The following is a 10,791-nucleotide window of genomic DNA, read 5'->3' on the forward strand; positions in this document are numbered from 1 at the left end:
ACTGTGTCAATTGTGAAGGGTATAGGCTCATAATACAACTTCACCTTGAAGCCTTCCCTGTTATTACTTCCATATTGTTAAAGAGACAAACAGTGAATAGTGTATTGTTGAAGGCCTTCACAGCCGGATTCAACTGGTTTTGGTGGGTTTTCCAGGCCATGTGGCCGTGGTCTGGTGGATCTTGTTCCTAACATTTCACCTGCATCTGTGGCTGGCATCTTCAGAGGTGTATCACAGAGGGAAGTCAATAACAGTGTGTAACAGACTTCCCTCTGTGATACACCTCTGAAGATGCCAGCCACAGATGCAGGCGAAACGTTAGGAACAAGATCCACCAGACCACAGCCACACAGCCCGGAAAACCCACCACAACCAGTGAATAGTGTGTTCTTTACAACTGGGGTGGCATGCCTTTTTTGTGCTGGAGGTACTGCACCTGAGTGCACAAGCAAGTCGCAGTCAATTTATGGAGGTTTTCCATCCTCCTCTTAACAATGAGGTCAAACAATTTAGAAATTTTTATTTTTTCATTAAGAAAAGTTTTCTGTTATCTGTCGTTAAAAAAACCACCCTGAAGTACAAAAACAGTCAGGCGTTCAGCACAAAATGCAGTCTTCTCTTCCAGTGATATAATCAAATCTGATCAGCTTCAAAATACTGCTTGCTTTATTGCACGGGATGGATATACTGAGATAGCAAACTGAAAACATAAATTGTCGGCACACATTTTCCCCCAGCTTGATTGCTCATTTCCACTTAGATGCAAGACCTGCTTCCTGAAAGCCCTTGATTATTGCAAATTGCTGCCATGTCACAATCACAGCCTCATTTGGTTGCTTCTCTTTTTTAAAAAATTGTTGAGCTTTTGAACTACTAATATTAACTCATATTTTCTTGTCTCCTTGCAACAATTATTCAATCAGGTTTTCTATTGTGAAGGATGGAAGATAAATTCCTCCCTAGTCTGAACAACTATAGTGTCATGCATGAACAGCTCAATCTTACTCTTTTTAAAAAAAAAACACACACCACAAATAAAATTGTGTGTTCTTAAATAATCACCAGATAAAGGTTTCTTTTAGCAATGTTTCCTGATGATGAAATAAATGGCTTTATGGTAAAATTAATAGTGTGAACTGGTCTCCTGACTCTCTCTCTCCCTCTCCCACCCCTCCCCTTTATTTTACATCATAGTTTTTATATATAACAATGCACTTAGTGGTTAAAGCAAAGGGCTGCAACTTAAGAGTCCTATTATATGTTCTCCTCTGGATCATATGCATCGTACTTTAACAAAATCTGTGACAACATGAACTTTCCTTATCACTAGTCAGACCACTGAATTGGCTATCAACTGCACTATTGTCCACTCTGACTGAAGTTTTGAAATGCTAAAAAGCACAGCACTGGACACAACTGTAGATGTTCAGAGTACGCATTACATATCAAAATAAGGGTCTGATTGACATAATGTGTCTGTTACATATGTCTGCACAAACATATTTCACAAATATATTACCATGTGTATTATTTAACATCTTATTGTCGAAGGCTTTCACGGCCGGAATCACTGGGGTGCTGTGTGGTTTCCGGGCTGTATGGCCGTGTTCTAGCAGCATTCTCTCCTGACGTTTCGCCTGCATCTGTGGCTGGCATCTTCAGAGGATCTGATGGCAGGAATGGAAAGCAAGTGGTGTGGATTCTGCAGGCAAAACGTCAGGAGAGAATGCTGCTATTTAACATCTGTTTACGTGTGTACCTTAATATCACAGCTACTTTCACATCCCCAGCTATTTTCAAATACTGAGGTGAGGTGGATGAGGTGAGCCTGGGTAGAACCTGGAGATGGAACCTAGAGGTGGAGTGTTCTGCCATAATAAAGGGGAGAGGTATTTTGTCTTGATATGAGGCAGAACCAGACACCAAGCCCACAAATTGCTGTTAGCCATTCCTAACTCCTGTTCCCCCTCCCCCCCCTCCGCAAAAAAGCAAAGCCATCAAAGGGAGAAATAGCAAAATAAGCTTGGGGATATTAGCGAAAAGGAGGTTCCTGTCAGTAAAAATAGCAAATGGCAGTGCAGAATCCACACCCTTTCCCTGGAGCAGAGTTGCACAAACACAGAATCTGGTATCCAGGACCAAACCTGGCATCCAGAAAAATGTCAGCTCCCATTTTAAAAAGGCAAATTTACAGCCATCGTAACTGAGAGATCAGATTTTGGGGGTGTGGAAAGTCTGAATGCTTTGCTAACCCGAAGAACATGAATTATTCAAACTTGCTAAAATTAGATAATTAATTCAGAACAGATTATATAGTTTCCTCGTTGAAGAATTTCAGATTTAAAACATTCCAAATGCACAGGATTCTGACCATACATGATGCCTTTATAATGCAAAGCTGGCCAGTTTGGATGGCATTAGAAATGACAGGTTTGTGAACAAATTAGCAAAGCAGATGCCGTGCTTGGTATGTCTGTTCCAAGTCGATACCATTTCCTACTGCAGAGGGAACATGGAGTGTTGGAATGTCTTTCTACATAAAATGTTCTCTGCGCAACCCGAGCTAGCATCTGAAGGGAACATTTCTGAAAGCCTTTTAGGCACCATGCTCCTTTTGCTTATAAAAGGCACATTCTACATAGGCTTTTGATTGTCTGTCTGCTGTGTGAAATGGCATGTCCCAGGAACAGGTACATTTTTCATGGTGTGTGTGCTCAGTTCACTTTGTCTGAAAAGTTGTTCTCGGTGCTTTGGTACAGCCGGTAATGTGTAAAAGAAGAAGCGGTGACCTCTGATACATCACAAAACAAAGGCAGATTGAGAATGACCTTCACCCAGTCCAAATGTTCTGACCCAGATGGAGGAGATCCAATTTCACTTGGAGCTGCTTTAGCCCAAAGCAGGTTTCTGCTCATTTCAGGATGGAGAATAATAATCTGTACTGGAATTCCTTTTCATGCAATGCTTTCTCTTTATTGGAATCAACAGCAGCCAGGTAATCAGGTGTAATTTACAATTTGCTCTTTACAATTTATTCGTTAAGCTCATGGATGGAGAATCAGGCAATCTGTGTTTGGCTTGAGTAAATAATAGGGTGTTCCGTAACACTATGAAAAATTAAGTCTTCCATTTGAGATTGTGTTTTTTCTTCATTTACATCCATTATTGTCATTGTTATTATTTGTTAAATTTCTATTATTATTTATTAATTTTCTATTATTATTTATTAATATTTCTTTGCTGCTCCTCCCCTTGTTAATGGACTACCTTTCTCCAAAAATATGACTCAAGGAGATTCACAAAATCAGTGTTAAAAACACCCAGTTTTTAAAACGGCTGAAACCAATAAATCAAAAGCTAGGATTTATGTGACTGTGACATAATGTTACAATGGTTGTTATGCAACAGCTAAACACTGAATACGTTTTCATTTCTATATGCATTGTATGAAGTAAATCAGGTTTGTGTCCCCCAAATCTCCTGATAAGAACAGCTTGGACACTGTGGGTTGGGTCCCAAATGGGCAGGGAGGAAGAGAGCCCATGCTACACTTTTAATTGTAGCCACCATTGTATTATATTGATTCAGCAGAACTTGAATGGAGTCCTCTGCGGTGATTTTTTAGTATGATCCTTATTCTAGCCAGAAGATGATATGTCTGGGTGAGGGAATGTAATGGGCTAGCACACTGTGTGATAGTTGCGCAAGTGGGTTTGCAGGGAACTTAGAAGCTTGTAATTCTGCTCAGAATGGCACTATAATGCTACAAAATATTTCACCCTGAGTACATTTTGAATGGAGCTAGCAAATCCTTGAAAAGTTCCTAAGCCACCAACATTGGTATCTTGGTAAGAATCTGGGCTTGAGTTATAATGGGAAAACTCCTCATACACATACGGGCTTGTTAAAGGCTCAGTTAAAATGGATGCCTTTAATGCTAATTGGCAACCTTTCATTTATTGTGCAGAGACTTCCATAGTATCACTGCTAGCCAAATATTATATGTTCTGTTTTGGTAATTGTGAAATAATATTTAGCTGCCTGTTTTACAGTTATTCATGTTTTTCCTTCCAAGTTTTCTTTGCATGTTATCAAAGTTCTCTAAACAGAAGTAACTTTTAAAGAAGACAAGAAAGAACCCAAATGTCTCCACACTGGGAATAGGGAACTTGTTTGGAATGCCTCTTGCATAATAGCAGTGTTTTGTTTTGTTTTGATGCCAGTATTTATATGTAAGGTTGTGCCACTTTCTACTGATTTTCCCCTCAGTATTTGGGGGAGCCGGGGGGGGGGGGAGCTGCCAGCATTCAGCACAAGTGAGTACCATCCTAAAAAAGATCTACATAATAAAAGCAATAATGTCACATTGAGAATAGATTTGCCTTCAGACATTGAGAGTTTTGGACACTTTGGCCCCTTCCGCACACAAAAAATAATGCGTTTTCAAACCACTTTCACAACTGTTTGCAAGTGGATTTTGCTATTCCGCACAGCTTCATAGAGCACTAAAAGCAGTCTGAAAGTGCATTATTCTGCATGTGCGGAATGAGCCTTTGTTCCTAAACACTTTAAAAAAAGAAGATCCTGGTGATGTTATATGATATCATTTACCAACTAAATATAGCGAGGATTGCTGCCTCATTAGCAATATTTTATTTCTTTTTTTTTTTGAATATACTTTATTGTTTTAAAAAAAAGAGAGAGAAGGGCATGCGACAAGCACACCCACAAAAAACAACAAATAACAAACAGACAAACAATGACAAACATAAATTTTTCATATCATGCTTCCACGGCTATATCTGTATAACAAGTTCTACATAATCTAAACCGCTAAATCTCAGAAGCTGTTATAAAGAAAGAAGATAATTGAGACTTCCCCTTCAGCCTACTTCATGTACTTTGTTCTATAATCTCACTATTACACCTTGACTGTTCTTGATTCATTTAACAATTAAAGAAAAGGGAAAGGGAAAAAAAGAAAGAGAGTTGTCTATAATAAAGTATTTTATATTAATACATACTCATTACTCTATACTATGTACTCTATACATACTATTACTCTATACATACTATTCCTCTATACATACTATTCTCCCTATTACTCTATAAATATTGTTTCTTAATCATTTTCTATTCTATATAACCCTTACACCTAATATGAAGAACAAAAAGGTTTAGTCTGATGTAACTTAATATGTCTTAGTATTCAATCGGGAATATTAGGACATTCGATCTTTTCTCTTGATAGAAAATCCAAATATTTTATTTCTTTAATTAACTTATATGCCACCTTCCTCCCCAGTAGGAACCCACAGTGCTTACTTTATTCTTCTCACCCTATTTTATTCTCACAAGAATCCTGTGAGGGGGCAACTGCCCAAGCTTCCATAGCAGAGTGGCGACTTGTACCTGGGTTCCCCAGGTCCTAGTTGACACTTTAACCACTATACCAATAAAGTATTGTCATACTCATTGTCATAAATATTTACATCAAGTTCTTCCATCAACCACTACCGTCGAACAAGATAAACAGCTATGATGTCTAGAAGGCACATTCAGTTTTAAAAAATGTTCCACCCCCCACATTTTGTCTCCTCTGAGTATTCATATGTGACGCTGTCCAACAAAAAGACATTTTTTAAAGTCGCTTCTGAAAATACTCACAGAGAAGGTAGTCATTCTGAAACATCTTTGCATCAGCCACCTCTATTTGAAAAATGTTTTCCAGAAATCTCTTTTCGGATTACTTTAACACTGAATCTTCGTTCTTCGGGTAGAGAGGCTGGGAGGGGGGCAATTTTCTAAAGTGAAGTGAGTCTAGTCTTCGCAGCATAATTCAAATTGGACATGTAATTCAGGTTTTGGAATTAACCCACTCAACCAAAGCTCAAAAAGATTTAGATTTGCCCAGCCTATCAACAACACAATAATGTCTTACAGTCACACAACCATTCTGGCTTGTGGTGATATAGCCAAACACACTGTAATCTGTCATTCCAAAACTCATTGTTGCTAATTGTTAGAAACGAGGATCTGTAACAGCCCTCCTGAGTTGTCTGGCTGAAAGCATACACAGATTCATACACTTTTACATCAGGATAAGATTTTTTTTTAAGCAGCTCTTTGAAGCACTTCTAAAACTACTTTTCTGTTCTGCTTCAGTTTTGAAAGTGTTCAGAAATACGTTCAGAGCAGAATCTTAGTATTTTAATCCTTGGGCTGGGATACAGAAGAGTGAACACACATAGCATTTTAATGATTCAAGGGTAACCTGTGCTCTGTTTTTCCACCATTTTATTTTCTACCACTGATTCAATCAGAACTTGGTTCTCACAACAGGAGGACAAAATTTTCAGGGAGGCATAGAAAGATGCTTCTGTATGGTTTCAATTGCCTTCGTTTTACAATCATTTAAGGTTCGCCTTATGAATAATTAAGCAAACATCATTTGTATCTTTATCTAATTTAGCATGTGTGCCCAACTGCTCTGAGATGTAAAATGAACCTTATTTTAAAAGCTTTTAAATGTACTCTTATTTAATGCAAATATATATATATATATATATAAATGTTGGGACAATAAATACAAGACCTCCGTAAGGGAAAAAAAATCTGTGCTAAGAATATATAAAATGCATGAATAATGTGGCAATGCTGGGACATACACATGCATAAATGTAATCAACAGTGATTCTCCCTTTTGAGGAAAAAAATCTCCAGGTAAAGCCTTTTAAGGAAATAAGGCTAAATCATTATTAATCACTACATTCTTACAGAGCTGCTATGAACTGCTCAAAAATAGGGCTGTTTCACAAATAAAAAGGCTTTAGCATTGACAGAAGAAGATACAATACTCTTTTTAAAAGAAACACTATGCAAAATAGTATAGTCTTACATTTTATGTGGCATTCTGCTTTCTCCCTTTTAAAACATTTATTAAGCAGAAAGACCTCAGTGACATGTAAATTTCATTTTCTATGCCCGACAGATTAAAATACATCAGCTTCAGACATCATTCAGCAAAGAAATAATTTGAATAGTTCATTTTATTAGAAAAAGATTTATGTCAGCATTTGACTATGACAAGAGAAAGACTAGGGCACGTGTACAATGCTGAAAACAGATTTTCCATGGAGAGAATCGGCACTGAACAAAATTGTGTCTGAAATAATGTGGGTTTGTCAATGAGCAGGTTAACTACTTATGTTGTGGACAACACCAGAATTTTCGCTCTCAGACAATCTATACCTGACCAGGTTGATTCACTCAGGATTTCATAATTCTCTGTATCAGTATATCAATTGCAATAGGTGTATGTAGAAAGGACAATTTACTTGAATTGTGGTAAATACAATATCTATCTAGGGTAGGAAATTATTATTCCATTCCAAATATACATTTTTCATCTGTTCAGGACGTAGAAAATCCAATGTAGGAGCAAAGTTCCTGTGCCTAGAATAGGATATCAAAAATCGTTTAAAACAGATAGCAGGCTTAAAGGCGTCTTTATCAACAGTTGTTTTCTGTTGTCAGAAAGGCAAAACAATGTGTTTCTATATGTGTATGGAACAATTACAGATATAGAATATTCAACACACACAGTTTTAATGTAATTGTTAGGTACTGCCTACCCGCTTGGAATCTGCCACATTTCACTACTATGAAGTACATAAACACTGAATTATATTGAGTCAGACCACTGGTGTATCAGAGTCCGTACTGTCCACATTTACTGACTGCAGCTCTTCAGGGTCCCAGGTAGAGGACTTTTATATCACTTACTAATTGATGCTCTGAGTTGGATGCTCTGACCAGGCTAGCCTAATCTCCTTAGATCTTGGCAGCTAAGCAGGGACAACCCAGGTTACTACATGGATGGGAAATGACCCTGGGCCGTTATGCAGAGGCAGGCAATGGTAAACCATCACTGAATGTCTCTTGCCACATCCTTCTGGTTTGCCATGTTGAGCGACTTGATAGCACATTCCACCACCATGCCTACTTGAGCCACACAAACAGGAGATACCATAGGTAGAACTAATGACCTTCTGTTTATATTCTATCACTCAGCTGTAGCCCCAGTCCAACTAGGAACCATCAGAGTGTGGAAGCAACTATCCCAGTTGGGTGAGGAACCCTCTGTGGGATATTCATGCAATACACTACCAGTAAGAATGCAGCAACAACATCATTCAGATGCAAGAGGTAAACAAAGGGAGCTGAACTGAGTCTTTTCCAATCTCTGCTGAGCAGCTGAATGGTAAGATTACAAGCTTTCCTGATGTGGTTCCGTGCATACAGCTCAACTGTTGTCAGCCTCTCTTGTTAGATAAGGACCATTATAGTCCAGTTCTTTTAATAAGGAACGTCATATTCCATTTACACAGATGGAGCACCCTGACTACACAGCCTCCTTAAGCTCCATTTGGCTATCATTGGCCCCAGAACAGTAGCCCACACACATTCGGAAGTTGCCACCAATTGTTACTTTAAGATCTGAGGCAGAAACTGACAGACCAACATCTGCCTCTCTCTCTCTCTCTCTCTCTCTCTCTCTCTCTCTCTCTCTCTCACACACACACACACACACACACACACACACACACACACACACACACACCCCTCATTCAGCTAAATGTGCGGACAGGGTCATTTAACAGCTTGCATACCCCCAACTCCATTTTCACACCTGAATGATCTGGGGTATGACACAGGCTCTCTTAACAGGTTTGAAATTTATGTGGAAAAAATAGAGTAAGAAGGGAAGTTGTATTCAATTACTTGCAAGGGAGAAGTAAAGAAAACAAGATAACATATACACATGGGAGAATGCAAAACAGAGTTAGAATTATGCAAAAAGTAATGCAACTTGAGTAAATGATTCTTAAGAGCTTGCCATTCTTCAAAGTCTTGAGCCATGTCAGCCTGACATGGCTTATCCGGCAAGGGTCTCCTCTTTCCTTTCTTACTCCTGGAAAAGACAAGTCACTCCTTTAGGGTTTTATCATGTTTTGCTATAATCATGCCCTGTCACCTGGATAGGTGTTCTTTTCCAACTTGCAGCTGCTAATCAGTCAAGTGATTTCTTTTGGAGAAGAAATCCTGTCCCGTTTTCTGGGTCTTGTAATTTTCTGTTTTGTTCTAGCTCTTGCTAAAGAGGCTGTACGAAAGGGATTGCCTGATTCTGGAGCTGAATTAAAACTGGGAATTATAGAGACCAGGATGGGACTCATGACAGGACATGATAGACGTTACTGGTATGAAATAACTATTCTGTATCCTATCCGTCTCCTCAGAAGACTTTCTTCAGCTTAAGAAACTCTTCAGTGACCAGAAATGGGTGTTAAAAGCTGATGCTAAGAAAAATTCAACACAAGACTTGAACTTCTGCCCACCTGTCCAAGTGAGATCTCTGTTTGATTGTTATTCTTTTGAATTCATCTATACGACAAGGTAAAATGGCAGGGACATGTAGAGATTTTCCATAGCTGTTCCTGAAAGAATGAATTTCCTCACTCAGGAGAATGCAGCAAATCTGAAATCTGAACCCTAGAAGTGATGAAGACATGTTTATATTTGCACTGGCTTTGGATAGCTGGTTGTGGTAGGCTGATATATAGGAGGAATTTTTAAACCATCCTGAGCGTTTGCCATGGGACTGAATGGCTTATAGTACAGTAGATACATAATGCTTCAAGGATATAGTACAGTAGATACATAATGCTTCAAGGATAGCTCCAAGCAAATTTGAAATCCTATTGATGCCCTTTCCTAAGTTAAAAAAAAATTAAAATCTGTGAGTCTAAGCATTGATGTGAGACTTGTAACGCAAAACCTCCGCGGCCTACACTGTTATTTTGCCTTCACTTCACATTGCATATTGTTCATCTATTCCCCACTGTAGTCAGAGAGGCTAAAACAAAGAAGAAATCTTGGGGAGATCTGAGTGTAAAATAGCACACTTTTATTAGTAGAAAGATTATTTGACTTTAGAACTGTAATAATGATAATTTCTATGACCAAAAGCGCCCCCTTATGATTAATCAATTATGCAAACCATCACCATTTCAAAGCTAATAAAGACTTATTTAATGACATTTTTCATGCATCTCATGTTTTTAATATATTATTATCCCTTTATCCTGACAGGGCCATTCACTGTGAAGCATCTGCACCATTTTTTTTTCAGTCACTGGAACCATTCCTTGATTGGGAAACAATTGTTTATTTAGAATAGATTATTCAAAATTGATTTCGTTAGAAAGACAGGTAACCTGTTGCTGGCTTATTTCCCCTGTGGTGTGCAGTAATATTCCAGAGAAATGCTTAAAGTAAGGAGACTACGGTATTGAAAGCTTCATAGCTTATCGTTTCAGAAGGTAGCCATGCTGATCTGTAGTAGAAGAGCTAGATTCAAATCCAGTAGCATGTTAGAGACAAACAGGAATTTTGGGCTGTAAGGCAGTAAAAGCTTCCTTCATCACATACAAGCAGGAATGGAATCTCCACCCCTACTTGTATCTGATGGAGGGATATTTGCCGCTCAAAAGCTTATGCTCCAAAAAAATTCTTAGGCTCATTCCGCACATGCAGAATAATGCACTTTCAAACTGCTTTCAGTGCTCTTTGAAGCTGTGCGGAATGGCAAAATCCACTTGCAAACAGTTGTGAAAGTGGTTTGAAAATGCATTATTTCGCGTGTGCGGAAGGGGCCTTAGTCTCTAAAGCGCTACTGGAGTTAACTAATAAGTTTATACTGCAATCCTAAATAACAGTTTCTTGCGAGTA

The 10,791-nt window shown here is 38.5% G+C and overlaps 1 long non-coding RNA gene across 1 annotated transcript; it reads left to right on the forward strand.

Annotated features, from left to right (window-relative positions):
- The first annotated feature begins 2,867 nt into the window (after nt 1–2,867).
- On the forward strand, nt 2,868–9,439 carry LOC125438686. The gene is made up of 3 exons (XR_007245382.1): nt 2,868–2,995; nt 8,074–8,263; nt 9,300–9,439. It is a non-coding gene; the product is annotated as an uncharacterized LOC125438686 (long non-coding RNA).
- The last annotated feature ends 1,352 nt before the right edge of the window (nt 9,440–10,791 follow it).

Source organism: Sphaerodactylus townsendi, linkage group LG09 (assembly GCF_021028975.2).
Source record: "Sphaerodactylus townsendi isolate TG3544 linkage group LG09, MPM_Stown_v2.3, whole genome shotgun sequence".
NCBI lineage: Eukaryota > Metazoa > Chordata > Lepidosauria > Squamata > Sphaerodactylidae > Sphaerodactylus > Sphaerodactylus townsendi.